This window comes from Trematomus bernacchii, unplaced genomic scaffold (assembly GCF_902827165.1).
Source record: "Trematomus bernacchii unplaced genomic scaffold, fTreBer1.1, whole genome shotgun sequence".
In the NCBI taxonomy this organism is placed as follows: Eukaryota; Metazoa; Chordata; class Actinopteri; order Perciformes; family Nototheniidae; genus Trematomus; species Trematomus bernacchii.
In genome coordinates this window covers 152,701-171,468 of record NW_022987585.1, presented here as the reverse complement: position 1 = coordinate 171,468, position 18,768 = coordinate 152,701, and the positions used below count along the sequence as shown (strand labels likewise).

General features: G+C 39.8%; 1 protein-coding gene and 23 non-coding genes across 27 annotated transcripts in view; 14 read left to right on the top strand and 10 right to left on the bottom strand.

Moving 5' to 3' along the window:
• The window catches only part of tacr1a (tachykinin receptor 1a), a 79,607-nt gene that overhangs the window by 17,266 nt on the left and 43,573 nt on the right, over positions 1-18,768 (top strand). The gene's annotated exons all lie outside the window — the stretch shown is intronic.
• On the bottom strand, positions 3,420-3,492 carry trnat-ugu. Its single transcript has one exon. It is a non-coding gene; the product is annotated as a tRNA-Thr (tRNA).
• Positions 3,698-3,775, top strand: trnat-ugu. The gene has a single exon. It is a non-coding gene; the product is annotated as a tRNA-Thr (tRNA).
• Positions 3,905-3,977, top strand: trnat-cgu. Its single transcript has one exon. It is a non-coding gene; the product is annotated as a tRNA-Thr (tRNA).
• On the top strand, positions 5,707-5,779 carry trnat-cgu. Its single transcript has one exon. It is a non-coding gene; the product is annotated as a tRNA-Thr (tRNA).
• On the bottom strand, positions 5,991-6,063 carry trnat-ugu. The gene has a single exon. It is a non-coding gene; the product is annotated as a tRNA-Thr (tRNA).
• On the top strand, positions 6,205-6,277 carry trnat-cgu. Its single transcript has one exon. It is a non-coding gene; the product is annotated as a tRNA-Thr (tRNA).
• Positions 6,417-6,490, bottom strand: trnat-ugu. The gene has a single exon. It is a non-coding gene; the product is annotated as a tRNA-Thr (tRNA).
• Positions 6,798-6,870, top strand: trnat-cgu. Its single transcript has one exon. It is a non-coding gene; the product is annotated as a tRNA-Thr (tRNA).
• Positions 8,300-8,372, top strand: trnat-cgu. Its single transcript has one exon. It is a non-coding gene; the product is annotated as a tRNA-Thr (tRNA).
• trnat-ugu lies at positions 8,564-8,637 on the bottom strand. Its single transcript has one exon. It is a non-coding gene; the product is annotated as a tRNA-Thr (tRNA).
• On the top strand, positions 8,979-9,051 carry trnat-cgu. Its single transcript has one exon. It is a non-coding gene; the product is annotated as a tRNA-Thr (tRNA).
• Positions 9,640-9,712, bottom strand: trnat-ugu. The gene has a single exon. It is a non-coding gene; the product is annotated as a tRNA-Thr (tRNA).
• Positions 9,854-9,926, top strand: trnat-cgu. The gene has a single exon. It is a non-coding gene; the product is annotated as a tRNA-Thr (tRNA).
• On the bottom strand, positions 10,118-10,191 carry trnat-ugu. Its single transcript has one exon. It is a non-coding gene; the product is annotated as a tRNA-Thr (tRNA).
• Positions 10,528-10,600, top strand: trnat-cgu. The gene has a single exon. It is a non-coding gene; the product is annotated as a tRNA-Thr (tRNA).
• trnat-ugu lies at positions 10,811-10,883 on the bottom strand. Its single transcript has one exon. It is a non-coding gene; the product is annotated as a tRNA-Thr (tRNA).
• On the top strand, positions 11,025-11,097 carry trnat-cgu. The gene has a single exon. It is a non-coding gene; the product is annotated as a tRNA-Thr (tRNA).
• trnat-ugu lies at positions 11,237-11,310 on the bottom strand. Its single transcript has one exon. It is a non-coding gene; the product is annotated as a tRNA-Thr (tRNA).
• trnat-cgu lies at positions 11,662-11,734 on the top strand. Its single transcript has one exon. It is a non-coding gene; the product is annotated as a tRNA-Thr (tRNA).
• Positions 11,956-12,029, bottom strand: trnat-ugu. Its single transcript has one exon. It is a non-coding gene; the product is annotated as a tRNA-Thr (tRNA).
• trnat-cgu lies at positions 12,371-12,443 on the top strand. Its single transcript has one exon. It is a non-coding gene; the product is annotated as a tRNA-Thr (tRNA).
• trnat-cgu lies at positions 14,334-14,406 on the top strand. Its single transcript has one exon. It is a non-coding gene; the product is annotated as a tRNA-Thr (tRNA).
• On the bottom strand, positions 14,475-14,548 carry trnat-agu. The gene has a single exon. It is a non-coding gene; the product is annotated as a tRNA-Thr (tRNA).

Here is an 18,768-nt window from a genome sequence, read left to right as displayed (position 1 = left end):
AGAATTATAAATATATAAAAATATTTTATCATAATATTTTTTCAAAAAGTGTTTAATTTTTGCACCTGTGCCACCAGTCATATTATTTCATCCAGTAGCTAGTTCATCTTTCACCAGAAAACCGTTGAAAATGGCTTTTATGATGTTCCGAGGGATTCGGCGGCTCAGCCTTATAAGGTCTCAGCCTCTTGTGCGCACGAGCATGTTACCGGTGCGCCAAGTAGGAAGAGGAGCGCACAGGAGACAACCGTTTGATTGCAGACTGTTATGTTTATGGGTGGGGAAATGGTGGTGCATACATTATTTGAGATATATTTCAAACTCGGACTTCATTTTAAGGACATGTCGGCCAGGGGTGTAGAGCTATTTGTTTAAGCACCGGATTGGCAAAACAGGAGAGTAAACCAGTCTGCCTTGATCTATGAATTAATGTCCGGGACTCTCACGGTATCTGCTGCCCACAGCTGCTTTATAGAAGGAAACCCTCCTTCACTTCTTAAAACAGCTGCAGCAGCATCCGGAGGCAGCGGCACGTATACTCCGCCTCTGAGAAGTGCAGCACCAGTATGACTGTGTTTAACTTCATCAGAACAGCTTAAGAGTGACTGCAGGCTGCTACGTGTTAACCACACACACCACACACCTCTACACACACCTCAGTCTACACACACCTCTACACACATCGAACTGCCCGATTACTCCCTATTTTATTAGTTTTATGAAGGAGATGTCCAGTCAGTCACCAAGGCGCATGATGTGTGTGTGTATGTGCTCTGCTCAGCTCAGCTCTGTGTGTTCGGTGTGTTTGTGTCTGTCCGACACCGGCATTTGTTTTCAAATGTTTATGAACAGTAATTTACACACATATGGCTAACTCCATATATGCGGCTGTTCCCAAAATAAATTAGTTTAATCTTAATCTCGATGTAGTGCTAATGCTGTCGGAGTGCACCGGAACGAACGACACTATCATAATATCTTCTGAAAACAAATGCCAGTGTTCATAATGCGGCTTCTCCTCGTTTTCCCAGCATTCACTGGATTATCCGTAAATCATACAAACAAAACCAAAACGTTAATTTATCTGTTTTCCCGTTTTGGTTTAAAAACTGAATAACGTCGGTTTTTTGGTTTTCCGAAAAACCAAAAAATGACACCGGTTCTTTTTTAAACGTTGTTAATATGTTTTGAATGCATATTGTTCTAGTATTTGTTCAGGCTGTTACATACAATTAGCCTCTGTTGCTACCTGCTGCTGGTGAGTAAATATTAAAATCAGTTAAAATTGACAACCGGTCCGCGATTTTTTTTTAATGTATCTGCCGGTCCTTGGCACAATGTACATTCGTACAACGTACAACGTACGTACATTCAATCTGGGGTTCAACTCTATTTACTGTGAAGATTGACTGGTGCACAAAGGACTGCTTTAGTTTGACTTTATTGAATCGTGGGACCCTGTATCTCCTTTTTAATGGAAACCATTCATATTCACTGTTCAGGGGCCTCATTTATAACGCCTTGCGTAAGGTTGACGTGAGAAGGTTGCTTACGTAGTACAAAGCAAAAAAATAGGTTCAGAAATGTTCCGACATTTTCCGATTCACAAAACATTGCGTACCGGCGAGGGAAGTGCGTACGGCACTTCCTACGCCTGTTTCCCTTTATAAATCACAATCGACTCGAAATGCGGCGCAGCTTTTGCAGGCTTCACGTAACGCCCATATTTGCCTATAAATAGTCAAAGAAACGCCCATTCATTCATTCATTTTGACTGACTGCATGAAGAAGATCGCAGGAAATTACGATAGAACAGCTAAAAAAGACATCTCACACCGTGTCAGATTTTGGTTATTGTGGGGAGGTCGAGATAAATCATATTGTTTGGTGGATGCAGTTTGAACCAGAGTAGCAGCATGGAGGTCGGATCGTCACCAAAATAAATAAATAAGTGGTCCGAAAAAAGTTAATGACAAAAAAAATACACATAACCTTCCTCAGGCAGTGTGTTTGTCCCGGGGACAGGAGACACCCCCTTGATGAGAAACTGTAAGAAATGATCGGGGAATCCCTCCGGAGTGTAGTCATGACGACTGGATCTGAATTATTTTTGTTGTATTTGGTGGTTTGTGTTCCAGCTGTCGATCAGCAACTATATATCCATAATCCACCAGTTAAAGGAAATACAACTAATGTGTTGTGTTATATTAGCTGTACAATTTACCACATATGGTGTTCTTTGTTTCCATACCTCCTGTGTTTTACGAGCGACTTATCGAGTCTTGGCAAACGGCATAAAACACGATTAAACGTGATAGTATATAAAACCATGCTCGTATCTACAACCTATAGAAATGCAAAACGGCGTCAGTTTAGACGTAATTCTGTCCTGCTTACCGCATCATTTATGAGAAAACATTTCATAACATTAACACAACATATTCGAGGTGGTTTTAAATAACATATCCGTATTTATTTATTTCTCCAAGTTATGTTTTTGTGTGCACTGAGGAGTCTCAAACAGGCGTTTGTTTAATCATTTTAAGGTTGGCTTTAATCAATGTTTGAAAATGAATTCTTCATATTTGATAAATGAGAGGTAACATTTTATTTATGGTATTATTTCCACATATTTCTCTCCATTCTTCCTTCTGCCAACGGTGTCGCAGTTTCTCGTCTCTCCCGTTTGTGTGCTTAGTGCGTACGCATGGGTTAGAGTTTGCGTGGAGGACCGCACATTTTCCCGTCAAGTTAGTATTTTATAAATTGCAAACATTGCGTAGAAACTGGCGTACGCCATTTTTTGAGCGTATATCCCTTTATAAATGAGGCCCCAGGACATGGTTTGGGTTTTGACATGATGTTGTTGGCCAGCCTTTTCTATTGTTGTGATTCATAGAGTTTCTCACAGGATTGACCCAACAATTCAACCGTGATTGATCTCGTCAGCTGAAGTTTCCCCAATCATGACCTTTTAATGTTCACTTACCGTAGATAAAGACCACAGCCAGTTCGTTGCAGACGGAGCAGATGACTTCCTGATCAGAATATCAATGACAGCTTATGTTGGCCGCCTCTCCAGCTCTATCACCTTTTCTCCTTCAATTTCCACTGCCTCCACTCCCTCCTACGTCTTTAGTCCCCAGGGGGTTCATAATGGGAGGTTGTTCTGCCCAATACTCTCTTTCTGGTTGCATGAAAAGTGGGAACACTGTGTTAAAGCTCGATGGGACGACGATGTGATATGAACAGGACATAGATGGGTTAAAGAAGAAAATGTCTTGACAGTCAATTTACCAGCTGAAGCACACGATGTCTTCTGTCATTTTTACACTCAGAGGATGTATTAAATTGGTTTCATTTACAACGTAGCATAACTCACATGCTCTTGTTCTTTTCACGGATAGCTCTTGACCTCCAGGCACTGCTGGGATTTGAACCCAGGATCTCCTGTTTACAAGACAGGCGCTTTAACCCCTAAGCCACAGCGCCTCTGATTAACCCTCATTAGTACAGTCGTTTTATGACCAAGCTACAACCCTGATCTCTGAGAAATTAAACCATCTTACAAGAAACGGTCGCATTTCCTCTTATAACCACTTGACTCAGGTCCTAATTTGAATTGGCTGCCATTTTAAAGGCACTGGCTGGATATGAATGCAGATCAGTTTTAAGATAAGAACCAAAACAGGATTAAGGCGCTGTGGCTTAGTTGGTCAAAGCGCCTCCCTGTCTTGTAAACAGGAGATCCTGCGTTCAAATCCCAGCAGTGCCTCACACGGGGCACCACACTCAAAACTTTAAAGCGCAAGTATCTAGGATAAAGTAGATCTTTTTTTTTCTAGGAACATTGCATCTTTCAATTAATTATATGAATGAAGGTTTACTTAGAGACGATCAAACTGGCACTGTCGCCTAGTGGTTAAAGCGCCTGTCTCGTAAACAGGAGATCCTGGGTTCAAATCCCAGCAGTGCCTCATGTAGGTGTCCGATTTGGTAAAGACCTCCACAGTTGATTCTATGATAGGAAGAAAGCTATACAGTTTGTTGCATCACTTTTTAATACAATAAACATAAGAATGGTTCATTAAAGTGTACAGGTTGTTACCCAGTATGAGGCACTGCTGGGATTTGAACCCAGGATCTCTTTTTTGCCCGTCTGGAGATATCTTATTTCTCAATTCAAAAGTAAACTTTTAACCATGCAGTCATTAGAAAAACACAGTTATTCTAATGACCACTTGAGGCACGAACCCAATAGCTTTGATATGAAGACAGCTTTGTTTTAAGACAAGAAAACAATGCCACATTTCTTTCTGGAAAACATATCTCATGAAGAATTCATCCTGAAATCCTAGGATCACTTGAATTGTTGACATCCTGCAAATCCATTGAGGCACTGCTGGGATTTGAACCCATGAATTTGTGTTATCTTCTTTTTCACATCACAGAATTAATGCAGCTTTGATATTAGAGAAAACTGACAGGATTACAAGGGCACTGTCGCCTAGTGGTTAACCTGTTACGCACCTTCCGCCCGGTACCGGGCGGATAAACGCGTCATTTGCAGGAAACAACGTCTAAGGAATCTTAATATTGAATAAAACTATGAATGTGTTATATCCATGTAACGGGAAGAAACTCAGCTAACTGATCTTTTTATTTTTTTTTTCAAAAAAAACCCACAATGCTAGCACTCAGCCTCTGAATTAGCCACGAGCGAAAACATGTAACGTAAAGCGGCACCTAAACTCACAATAACTCCCTTATTACTTATCCTAGATGCACAACCAACCACTCGTTTTTGGTGTCCTGGAGACACTGAATCTAACGGTGCCCTCCTCAACACTCAGTGATAAACATTTGCGACGCTATAAACGAAAGCGTACATCATAACATGTGGAGCTAAGTAGCTAGAAACGCTAACATGGCTTACCTTGGTCAAAAGTGGTCTTCAATGGCATTAAAACGATAAAACGATGCTGCAGTTAATCCATAGGTTCATCCTATGTATCTGTGCCTTCTTTGAAATTATTTCTGATAATCCATAAGCAATACAACTGCGTTTTAGTTTCCAAATGCCAGAGCTAGAATGTAGCTCCACTCTAACCTAGATTTTCAAACGCGAAGCCCCCACCTTTTCTCTTTACAATGAGTGTGTGTGTGGGGGCCTCCCCCTTCGATTCGATTGGCTCTAACGGTCAGAAAGAGGTGTCAACCATCAAAATCGACCAAGGGGGGCCAGAGATATGGAAAAAAAAACATTTTCACCCAAATCACCTCAGAGGTGGGTGGTTTTGGCTAAACCTCTCTAAAAAGGTCAAATGTCACTTGTTTTGCATCAATCTTGATACAGGGTACTTATTATATGTTGTACTTTGGATTCCTAAAGCTTTTAGTCTACTAACCCATCATCCAAGGGTAGTTTTCACTATCTGTAAAAAAGAATTTTTGGACGGACACTATAATTTACAGTTTTTTACTATGTAAAATCTGAATTTTCTTTAAAATAAAAAACATTTGTATTGATTCTTACACTTCTACATCCAACTCACAGATGTAACCTTGCTTTGATAAAAGAAATTATTCATATAACCCTTTTAGAAGTTAAGTTGTAGTCATTTGTTTTGGGCATGTCATTTTCGAGCCTGAAACATGAAAAACAGGCTTGGTGCTTAACAGGTTAAGAAGGGGTAGGACAGAAAGGGCACTGTCGCCTAGTGGTCAAAGCGCTTGTCTCGTAAACAGGAGATCCTGGCTTCAAATCCCAGCAGTGCCTCATAGGGTGTGTGATTTGGATTATGTAGATTGTTCTCATTCAAGAAAACAGTGTGTAAACCTTAAGGTGCATTTTCTACTGAAACTACCACTGAAGGAATGTTTTAAACAATTTTTTTCCAAGGAATCAGAAGTTGATTTCTATATGCTAGGAAATGCCATCAAACCCAACACACTGGTTCTTTAAAATGCACAGTCTGGTGCCCTGTGTGAGGCACTGCTGGGATTTGAACCCTGGATCTCCTGTTTACAAGACAGGCGCTTTGACCCCTAAGCCACAGCACCTACTACATGGATAAATTTACTTGAAATGGTTGACATCTTGGTAATCCATTGATTTGGACTCAATATTTTGTGTTATATTCTGCTTAACATGATGTAAATTAATGCAGCTTTGATATGAGTTAAAAACATCTGAACACTGAGGGCACTGTCGCCTAGTGGTTAAAGCGCCTGTCTCGTAAACAGGAGATCCTGGGTTCAAATCCCAGCAGTGCCTCATGTAGGTGTCCGATTTGGTAAAGACCTCCACAGTTGATTCTATGATAGGAAGAAAGCTATACAGTTTGTTGCATCACTTTTTAATACAATAAACATAAGAATGGTTCATTAAAGTGTACAGGTTGTTACCCAGTATGAGGCACTGCTGGGATTTGAACCCAGGATCTCCTGTTTACAAGAACGGCGCTTTAACCAACTAAGCCACAGCACCTCTTTTTGCCCGTCTGGAGATATCTTATTTCTCAATTCAAAAGTAAACTTTTAACCACGCAGTCATTAGAAAAACACAGTTCCTATAATGACCACTTGAGGCACGAACCCAATAGCTTTGATATGAAGACAGCTTTGTTTTAAGACAAGAAAGCAATAAAACATTTCTTTCTGGAAAACATATCTCATAAAGAATTAATCCGCTGAATCACTGCTGGGATTTGAACCCATGAATTTGTGTCATCTTCTTTTTCACATCAGATAATTAATGCAGCTTTGAAATGAGAGAAAACTGACAGGATTACAAGGGCACTGTCGCCTAGTGGTTAAAGCGCCTGTCTCGTAAACAGGAGATCCTGGGTTCAAATCCCAGCAGTGCCTTAATTGATCAGGGATAATGTGGATCTACATTCTTCTCATTAAATATCAAGATGTGTTTGTTTGGGAAATACATTGAAAAGGCTAAATGTCTTTTGGGGAAAATGCCACATTCATCCTGAATTCATTGGAAATGCTTGACATCCTGCAAATCCGCTGAAGCAGTGCTGGGACTTGAACCCATGATTTCATATTATCCTCCTTTTTACATGATGGCAATAAATGCAGCTTTGGTTTAACCTGTTACGCACGGCCCCCCCGGTACCGGGCGGATAAACGCGTCATTTGCAGGAAACAACGTCTAAGGAATCTTAATATTTAATAAACTATGAATGTTTTATATCCATGTAACGGGAAGAAACTCAGCTAACTGATATATATATTTTTTTTTCTCCAAAAAAACCCCACAATGCTAACACTCAGCCTCTGAATTTATCCACGAGCGAAAAAATGTAACCTAAAACTGCACCTAAACTCACTCATAACTCCCTTATTACTTATCCTAGATGCACAGCCAACCCATCGATTAGCATCAGCTGGAGACACAGAATCGTTTGGTGCCTACCTCAATACTCAGTGATAAACATTTGCGACGCTATAAACGAAAGCGTACATCATAACATGTGGAGCTAGGTAGCTAGAAACGCTAACATGGCTTACCTTGGTCAAAACTGGTCTTCAATGGCATTAAAACGATAAAAAAACGATGCTGCAGTTAATCCATAGGTTAATCCAATGTGTCTGTGTCCTCTTTGAAATTATTTCTGATAATCCATAAGCAATAAAACTGCTTTTTCGTTTCCAAATGCCAGAGCTAGAGATAGGTCCACTCGGCTGCAAATGTACATGCGCGCAGCCCCCACCTTTTCTCTTCACAACGTGTGTGTGTGGGGGCCTCCCCCTTCGATTCTATTGGCTCTAACGGTCAGAAAGAGGTGTCAACCATCAAAATCGACCAAGGAGGGCCAGAGATATGGAAAAAAAAAACATTTTCACCCAAATCACCTCAGAGGTGGGGTGGTTTTGGCTAAATCTCTCTAAAAAGGTCAAATGTCACTTGTTTTGCATCAATCTTGATACAGGGTACTTATTATATGTTGTACTTTGGATTCCTAAAGCTTTTAGTCTACTAACCCATCATCCAAGGGTAGTTTTCACTATCTGTAAAAAATAATTTTTGGACGGACACTATAATTTACAGTTTTTTACTATGTAAAATCTGAATTTTCTTTAAAATAAAAAACATCTATATTGATTCTGACACTTCTACATCCAACTCACAGATGTAACCTTGCTTTGATAAAAGACATTATTCATATAACCCTTTTAGAAGCTAAGTTGTAGTCATTTGTTTTGGGCATGTCATTTTCGAGCCTGAAACATGAAAAACAGGCTTGGTGCTTAACAGGTTAAGAAGCGGTAGGACAGAAAGGGCACTGTCGCCTAGTGGTTAAAGCGCCTGTCTCGTAAACAGGAGATCCTGGGTTCAAATCCCAGCACTGCCTCATGTAGTTTGTCTGATTTGGTTGATAGAGATTGTTCTTATTCAAGAAAAACTTAACCTCAGGAATTTTTTTAAGATTTCCACAGTTGTTTCCATGATATGTAGAATGCTATACATTTTGTTGCATCACTTCTTTGTACAATAAAAATAACATACTGATGCATTAAAGTGTACAGGTTGTTACCCTGTGAGAGGCACTGCTGGGATTCGGACACAGGATCTCCTGTTTACAAGACAGGCACTTTCACCAACTAAGCCACAGCGCCTCTTTTTTGCCCTTCTGGAGATGTGTTTTTTCTCAATTCAACAGTAAACTTCAAACCATGCAGCAACCGTCAGGTCTGAACAATTAAGCCAACTCAGAAGTTACTAACAACACAGTTCCTATAATGACCACTTGAGGCACGAACCTAATAGCTGGATATGAAGGCAGCTTTGATTTAAGACGAGAAAGCAATAACACATTTCTTTCTGGAAAAATATCTCATAAAGAATTCATCCGCTGAATCACTGCTGGGATTTGAACCCATGATTTTGTGTCATCTTCTTTTTCACATCAGATAATTAATGCAGCTTTGATATCAGAGAAAACTGACAGGAATACAAGGGCACTGTCGCCTAGTGGTTAAAGTGCCTGTCTCGTAAACTGGAGATCCTGGGTTCTAATCCCAGCAGTGCCTCATAGGGTGTGTGATTTGGATTATGTAGATTGTTCTCATTCAAGAAAACAGTGTGTAAACCTTAAAGGTGGGGTAGGTAATTTTGGAGAAACCAGCCGGAGTGCGCTAGATTTGAAAATACACAGCCGGAAAAAATCTGCCACTTCCTTACAGAGCCCCTCCTCCAACACACACGAACGCGCACATGACCAATGAGATAAGTTTGTGCACAGATGGAAGGCTGACAGGCAGGTAGGCCATCCAGTTATTTTAGCCGGGCCGGCTCAGATGATTGGTCGTGCTTTTTACAGTACTACGGCTTCCACAGATGACATTTTGTTATGGATTTTTTGTCAAAGCACTTCAGATATTCATTGCTATCGGGATGTTAAGAGCATTCCATGGAATATTACAAAAAGTGTATCTCGAGCAGGTTTCTCAAACTTACCTACCCTACCTTTAAGGTGTATTTTCTACTGAAACTACCACTGAAGGAATGTTTTAAACATTTTTTTTCCAAGGAATCAGAAGTTGATTTCTATATGCTAGGAAATGCCATCAAACCCAACACACTGGTTCTTTAAAATGCATAGCCTGGTGCCCTGTGTGAGGCACTGCTGGGATTTGAACCCAGGATCTCCTGTTTACAAGACAGGCGCTTTGACTCCTAAGCCACAGCACCTACTACAAGGATAAGTTCACTTGAAATGGTTAACATCTTGGTAATCCATTGATTTGGACTCAATATTTTGTGTTATATTCTGCTTAACATGATGTAAATTAATGCAGCTTTGATATGAGTTAAACACATCTGAACACTGAGGGCACTGTCGCCTAGTGGTTAAAGCGCCTGTCTCGTAAACAGGAGATCCTGGGTTCAAATCCCAGCAGTGCCTCATGTAGTTTGTCTGATTTGGTTGATAGAGATTGTTCTTATTCAAGAAAAACTTAACCTCAGGAATTTTGTTAAGGTCTCCACAGTTGTTTCTATGATATGTAGAATGCTATACATTTTGTTGCATCACTTCTTTGTACAATAAAAATAACATACTGATGCATTGAAGTGTACAGGTTGTTACCCTGTGAGAGGCACTGCTGGGATTCAGACCCAGGATCTCCTGTTTACAAGACAGGCACTTTCACCAACTAAGCCACAGCGCCTCTTTTTGCCTTCTGGAGATGTGTTTTTTCTCAATTCAACAGTAAACTTTAAACCATGCAGCAACCGTCAGGTCTGAACAATTAAGCCAACTCAGAAGTTACTAACAACACAGTTCCTCTAAAGACCACTTGAGGCACAAACCTAATAGCTGGATATGAAGGCAGCTTTGATTTAAGACGAGAAAGCAATAACACATTTCTGGAAAAATATCTCATAAAGAATTCATCCGCTGAATCACTGCTGGGATTTGAACCCATGATTTTGTTTTCATCTTCTTTTTCACATCAGATATTTAATGCAGCTTTGATATCAGAGAAAACTGACAGGATTACAAGGGCACTGTCGCCTAGTGGTTAAAGCGCCTGTCTCGTAAACAGGAGATCCTGGGTTCAAATCCCAGCAGTGCCTCATAGGGTGTGTGATTTGGATTATGTAGATTGTTCTCATTCAAGAAAACAGTGTGTAAACCTTAAGGTGTATTTTCTACTGAAACTACCACTGAAGGAATGTTTTAAACAATTTATTCCAAGGAATCAGAAGTTGATTTCTATATGCTAAGAAATGCCATCAAACCCAACACACTGGTTCTTTAAAATGCACAGCCTGGTGCCCTGTGTGAGGCACTGCTGGGATTTGAACCCAGGATCTCCTGTTTACAAGACAGGCGCTTTGACCCCTAAGCCACAGCACCTACTACAAGGATAAGTTCACTTGAAATGGTTGACATCTTGGTAATCCATTGATTTGGACTCAATATTTTGTGTTATATTCTGCTTAACATGATGTCAATTAATGCAGCTTTGATATGAGTTAAAAACATCTGAACACTGAGGGCACTGTCACCTAGTGGTTAAAGCGCCTGTCTCGTAAACAGGAGATCCTGGGTTCAAATCCCAGCAGTGCCTCATGTAGGTGTCAGATTTGGTAAAGACCTCCACAGTTGATTCTATGATAGGAAGAAAGCTATACAGTTTGTTGCATCACTTTTTAATACAATAAACATAAGAATGGTTCATTGAAGTGTACAGGTTGTTACCCAGTATGAGGCACTGCTGGGATTTGAACCCAGGATCTCCTTTTTACAAGACAGGCGCTTTAACCAACTAAGCCACAGCGCCTCTGTTTTGCCCGTCTGGAGATATCTTATTTCTCAATTCAAAAGTAAACTTTTAACCATGCAGTCATTAGAAAAACACAGTTATTCTAATGACCACTTGAGGCACGAACCCAATAGCTTTGATATGAAGACAGCTTTATTTTAAGACGTGAAAACAATGCCACATTTCTTTCTGGAAAACATATCTCATGAAGAACTCATCCTGAAATCCTAGGATCACTTGAATTGTTGACATCCTGCAAATCCATTGAGGCACTGCTGGGATTTGAACCCATGAATTTGTGTTATCTTCTTTTTCACATCAGATAATTAATGCAGCTTTGAAATGAGAGAAAACTGACAGGATTACAAGGGCACTGTCGCCTAGTGGTTAAAGCGCCTGTCTCGTAAACAGGAGATCCTGGGTTCAAATCCCAGCAGTGCCTCATGTAGTTTGTCTGATTTGGTTGATAGAGATTGTTCTCATTCAACACAAACTCTGTGTATAAAGAAGTGTTTCCTGAGAAAGGTACCTCAAGGATTCTTTAAAGATTTCCACAGTTATTTCTATGATATGTAGAATGCTATACATTTTGTTGCATCACTTCTTTGTACAATGAACATAACATACTGGTTCATTAAAGTGTACAGGTTGTTACCCAGTATGAGGCACTGCTGGGATTTGAACCCAGGATCTCCTGTTTACAAGACAGGCGCTTTAACCAACTAAGCCACAGCGCCTCTTTTTGGCCCGTCTGGAGATATCTTATTTCTCAATTCAAAAGTAAACTTTAAACCATGGAGCAACCTCCAAGTCTGAAAACTTAAGCCAACTCAGAAGTTACTAACAACACAGTTCCTATAATGACCACTTGAGGCACGAACCTAATAGCTGGATATGAAGGCAGCTTTGATTTAAGACGAGAAAGCAATAACACATTTCTTTCTGGAAAGATATGTCATAAAGAATTCATCCGCTGAATCACTGCTTGGACTTGAACCCATGATTTTGTGTCATCTTCTTTTTCACATCACAGAATTAATGCAGCTTTGATATCAGAGAAAACTGACAGGATTACAAGGGCACTGTCGCCTAGTGGTTAAAGCGCCTGTCTCGTAAACAGGAGATCCTGGGTTCAAATCCCAGCAGTGCCTTAATTGATCAGGGATAATGTGGATCTACATTCTTCTCATTAAAGATCAAGATTTCTGTGTTTGGGAAATACATGGAAAAGGCTAAATGTCTTTTGGGGAAAATGCCACATTCATCCTGAATTCATTGGAAATGCTTGACATCCTGCAAATCCGCTGAAGCAGTGCTGGGACTTGGGTTGCGGTCGAATAGTCCATTTAGCTTAGGAACCTTCCTAACGGAGTGAAATGACCCGGAAGTCCCTCAGTGGCAGCCATGATAAGTGCCGTTCGAATTCTCTAAATTAAAAGGAAAGGAGGTTTCAAACTTCCTTTATAACCTCCTTTAGCTTACACTGTAAAAACTGTTGCTTTGGTAAAACTTAAAAAATATGTGTCAAGCGATTCCAAGCAATTTTAAGAGTTTTGTCAACTTTTGCAATTTTTGAGTTGGTGAAATGTACCTTTTTTAGTTTTCCTCTACTCAAGAATGTGTTACTTTGCTAAAACTTAAAAAATATGTGTCAAGCGATTCCAAGCAATTATAGGAGTTGGGTAAACTCACTAATGTGATTTTCTCTGCATATGAAAAGATGAGATGAGCCTACAATTAAAAGCCCAGATATTAAGTGTAACCAATGCAAATAACAATCTGCTAAGAACCACACGAGAATAAAGTAAATTATAAAACACAATTGAGTTGCCGGAACCTATATACGACAAACTCTTCCTGATTTCAATCCAACCCTTTAAATATTTGATAGCATTGAAACATTGCAGATTAAACAAATAAATTAAAAAAGGGAACGTTATGGACATGTTAATACATTTTATTAAAATGTGATTATTTCAAAACAGTTGTCATAAAAGAGTAACAAGTTTGTTTAAAAGCACAACACATTAACATACATGGAGACACATGGTTATTACTTGATGGTTATAACTGCATCTGGCTCTTGGGCAACGTATCACTTCATGCTGTGCATCACGAGCCTGTTGCACTTCGACCTCTGCTGTTCCCTGTAAATACAAATAAACCACTAAATTGAGTACAAATCAGGACACACCATGTGTTTTCCTCAAAACAAAAATCAAATCCGTCTTGAAAACATAACGAGCCAGTTTACATTAGCTGTTAACAGACGGTAACAGAGGTGCTATTCACATGCATTACAAGGGGTTTAAGCCATCAAAAAAAGGCTGGTTTGCAAGAAAATGAACCAAATAGTCATGATATTGATATAGTTCATAAAATGTCCAACTACATATTTTTAACCCCACCTCATGCTCAGAGATTTATATAAAGTGGCACATGGGTCCTAGAATAAAAAGAACAGACGATTATTTCAACTTTTATCTTGATAAGTGAGAGCGCAGGCCAGTCTACATGAATGCAGGGCAAGGCACGTTTCTGTCCAAAGGTTCCATGATGGAGTCGATAATGTTTTAAAATATCACTTTGAGTGGTGACACTAGTGCTGCACAGTTAACATCTCCATCCCATCTGTGATTCAAAAAATAGAAATGGGTACGTTTACCTGATGCTCATTATATTAGTATGTAAACATAACACGTCTTGAATTAACCTCTGAAACAACAACTCAACAGTTTACTTCAACAGTAAACTTTAAACCATGCAGCAACCTCTAAGTCTGAACAATTAAGCCAACTCAGAAGTTACTAACAACACAGTTCCTATAATGACCACTTGAGGCACAAAACTAATAGCTGGATATGAAGGCAGCTTTGATTTAAGACGAGAAAGCAATAACACATTTCTGGAAAAATATCTCATAAAGAATTCATCCGCTGAATCACTGCTGGGATTTGAACCCATGATTTTGTGTCATCTTCTTTTTCACATCAGATAATTAATGCAGCTTTGATATAAGAGAAAACTGACAGGAATACAAGGGCACTGTCGCCTAGTGGTTAAAGCGCCTGTCTCGTAAACAGGAGATCCTGGGTTCTAATCCCAGCAGTGCCTCTTAACAGTGTCTAACCCTCAAGGTGTATTTTCTGCTGAAACATAATAACCCAGCAGTGCCCTGTTTAAGGCACTGCTGGGATTTGAACCTGGGATCTCCTGTTTACTAGACAGGCGCTTTAACCAACTAAGCCACAGCACCTCTTTCCGTTGCTTGTTCCATCTAAACAACTCAGTAAACATGGATGTCTACAATGCAGAAATGACATCACAATCAGATTTGCTCATGTCTTCGGAAGAAGGACATTGATTAAACACGATTGGTCAAAAGAGATAATTTAAATAGATAAACAACTACGCACTGCTGGGATTTGAACCACGATATCCTTTTTACTGTTCAGACACTTGCAGCACCACATTGCCTCTCCAGCTTCCTGCAGAGATCATTATGCTTGATGTCAACATGTAATTAAGTAAGATTGAATCAGCTCTTCAGAGATAATAGCTGCTGTATCTTTGGTCTAATGACCCTCCTATTTTAATGCAGAATGAAAACATGTCTCTGTGTGTTTGCTGATCAGGTGATTGCACATTTTGCATTTGACATCTAGCCCTAAGTTAGCAGTCAAACACCCGGTGATTATTTCAGTCTGAGGCTTTTGAAAGTGCTTCTATAAACCCACATCCATCTGAGGCAGCATCACACGTTTAGATAATTCTGAACATCTGCCTCTCAGCTATATCACCTCTCGAGTGAATAAACAACACTCCAGTCAACACATGTCATCTCCTCTCACTGAGAAATCCTCTCCAATTAGTGCATGTAAGATGGGTTTTAGTCTGGAAGTGCCTTGCTTAAGGGCATTTGGCTGGCTGGTGGATGATGTTATTATATTTGTGACATTATATTTCATACGGTGTTGTCAGTGTTGCTTAAAGGTGGGGTAGGTAATTTTGGAGAAACCAGCTCGAGTGCGCTAGAATTTGAAAATACACAACTGGAAAAAATCTGCCACTTCCTTACAGAGCCCCTCCTCCAACACACACAACATGACCAATGAGGGCACGAGATAAGTTTGTGCACAGATGGAAGGCTGACAGGCAGGTAGGCCATCCAGTTACTTTAGCCGGGCCGGCTAAAATGATTGGTCGTGCTTTTTACAGCGCTACGGCTTCCACAGATGACATTTTTGTATGTATTTATTGTCAATGCACTTAAGATATTCATTGCTATCGGGATGTTAAGAGCTTTCCATGGAATATAACAAAAAGTGTATCTCAAGCCGGTTTCTCAAACTCAGTGGCGAGCCGTGAGCTTTATACCTAGGCCCTCTGACCCCCACCCCTTCCCTCGAAAAAAAGGAAAAAAAAGAGTTATTACGTCACAGCGTATACTTCAGCGGAATATCAAAACAACGGCCCAGGGTGCAAAACGCATCAATGACAGCGACCCTCTACCACACAAAACAACATCTGTGAACCCAATTTGTGTTCTTTGACAATGAAAATGATATTGCATTGTGTTTGTTACTTTCGTTGCAGTTGTATGTCTTAAGTGTAATTTGGCATGCTTTTATTTTGAAGGCGAGTTCACGCTGTTGACAGGAAGTTGTTGTTGTTATGGAAACAAGAAAAGTTTCACAGCGGGCGGAACTTGTCATAAAGTCCGCGATAATAAAACCCACCCATTTAGAGGGAAGATATGATTGGTCAATTGTACTGTCATTTGACATTACTCTCTCGTTCAGTTACTATAGCGGGCCCTCTGTGAATCGCAGAGAGGGCCAGACCAGCTTCTTTCATGTAACCCTTCACATTCAACAGAGACTGAACAGGCAGATTCGAAGGATTTATTTCTTTGGAAATGTTATTTTAAATACAATTAAATCAAGTTTTTTTTCGGTAAAACTAATGAAAAATATAACAAAAATAATATTAAAAAAATATATATTTAAAAAAAAAATATATTTTTTAAATGTTTTTAAATATTATTTTTTGGAATATCTTAGACCCTCACAGAGGGCCTAGAGAGCCCTGACGGCTCGCCACTGCTCAAACTTACCTACCCTAACTTTAAATGTCGCAATGGCTCTGAAAGTGCAATGGGCTTCAACTTGGATCTGCACAAAGAGACAAGCAAACATAAGAAGAACACATTTCTTGTTGTTGGGAGTTTGATTCTTTATGGTTTTTGCACTTATTGTAAGTCGCTCTGGATAAAAGCTTTAGCTAAATGATATGAAATGTAATGTAAATACAGACAACCCCCAAAAGGCAAAATAAACCACTGCCACAAACTGAAAAAATAACCAAAAACAAAACCACAGTCAAACTTGAACATCGAAAAGCTACAGGTGGCACACAAGACGACGGCAATCACAGAGACACTGATCCCAAGGAGATTTGGTTTGGTCTGGTTTCTGACTCTTGATGGTACAACATATCTGTATCATGTTGGCACTAATCAGACAAACCTAAACTTGTATCCTGAAGCTGATCATTTCCATTTGCTACCCAACATGCATTGCTGTATCAGGTTGTTGTTGTCACTCTGCAGCACGTCGGCTAAATGCTGAGAGGATTTGTATAGATTAGGCTGACTTCAACAAGCTCATCTTCTACCTCGGTGGACACACACTGATGCAAGAGCATTTAAATGTGCACACACACACACACACACACACACACACACACACACACACACACACACACACACACACACACACACACACACACACACACACACACACACACACGCACACACACACACACTCACAGCTACACACTCACCTTAGAGAGTCTGCTGGTTAGTGATGGAGGAGGCTGCCGGAGACAATCCTTCACATTACCAACATATCAAAGCTACCCTGCAGTATACAAAGTCATTCAAACTAGCTGCACCTTTACCAGCTTTGAGAACACTTTCATGATCAATCATTATAAAACATATCATATATATTATTCTGAAATGGACCAATCTGCACAATCACTACTTTTACTGTCGCTACTTTCACTATATTTTGATGAGAATACTTTACTACTTTTACTTGATGAACATTTTGAATGCAGGACTTTTACTGTAACAGAGTATTCCTACACTCTGGTACTTCTACTTTTACTCAAGAACAAGATCTGAGTACTTCTACTTTTAATCAAGTACAAGATCTGAGTACTGTACTTCTACTTTTACTCAAGTACAAGATCTGAGTACTTCTACTTTTACTCAAGTACAAGATCTGAGTACTTCTACTTTTACTCAAGTACAAGATCTGAGTACTTCTACTTTTACTACAAGATCTGAGTACTTCTGCTTTTACTCAAGAACAAGATCTGAGTACTTCTCTCTCCTCTTTTTAAAACAACAACCCTTTGAAAGGCCAATCATCTTAAGTAAGCAACATTATCAAACACCCAGAAACTACTTTTAAATGTCATTTGAAAGAACTCTTCTGCTGCCTCCTTCTTTATCGACTCCATCCTAAACATGGCAGCAGCCTCTCTGTGTTTACATCGATCTGTCGGGCTATTTGTGGATAATAGGAGGTGTGTGTCACGTATGCATCCATCCTGCTCCTGCTGCCTGACACCAGAGAGAAGTGTCCCATCTGGAGGAATCAGATATTGCCCACAGTCTGATATTTGGAGTCTCAGAGGGGTGCTTCTGAAGATGTGAAATGAAAGGGAGGGGAACATAGAGAGCCGTGTGCAGAGAGAAACCCACAGACATGACATCCAGCTGCAGCCACGGCTGTTCGGAGTTACAGAATACAGGGACTTGAATCTAATGTGAAGGACATTTCATTCTGAGGATTGGGATTATTCTCTATTTGCTGGAGTTAATCAAACAGAACACACACACTCAAACTGAAACAGTGATACTGGATGTAAAGCTCAGAAGACGTCAGTCACAGAGCTTTTACCAAATAAACATTTGATGGTCAACTTTTTATTTTCGATTAGATTCGAGCATATTTCCAGCGAAAACACATATCATCACTCACTTTTGGTAACATTGCAAGAAAGGGATTTTGTTTCAGGCAGTGGCAGAATATTTGGAAAATTGGCTAAAATTCATTTGAAAAATCCATTAAGTGAGAAAGAAATTGCACATAAGACACAATCACAAAGCTTTTACCAGATAAACGTTTGGAGGTTTACTTTTTAAATGTGGTTCCCATTGAGGGATTTGATGCTGTCTTGTTACTTTTTATTTGTACCTCCTAAGGAGTTATTTTATGTGGATTTCCATCGGAAACAAACATTATTACTCACTTTTGGTGACATTGCAAGAAAGGAATTGTGTTGCTCCGTTCAGGTTGGGCGGAATAGTCGGAAGAATTGCTAAGATTCATGTGAAAAATCCATTAAGATATCAATGTGTTGTTTAGAGTCTCTACGCAATGAAATACAAGCCATATTCTT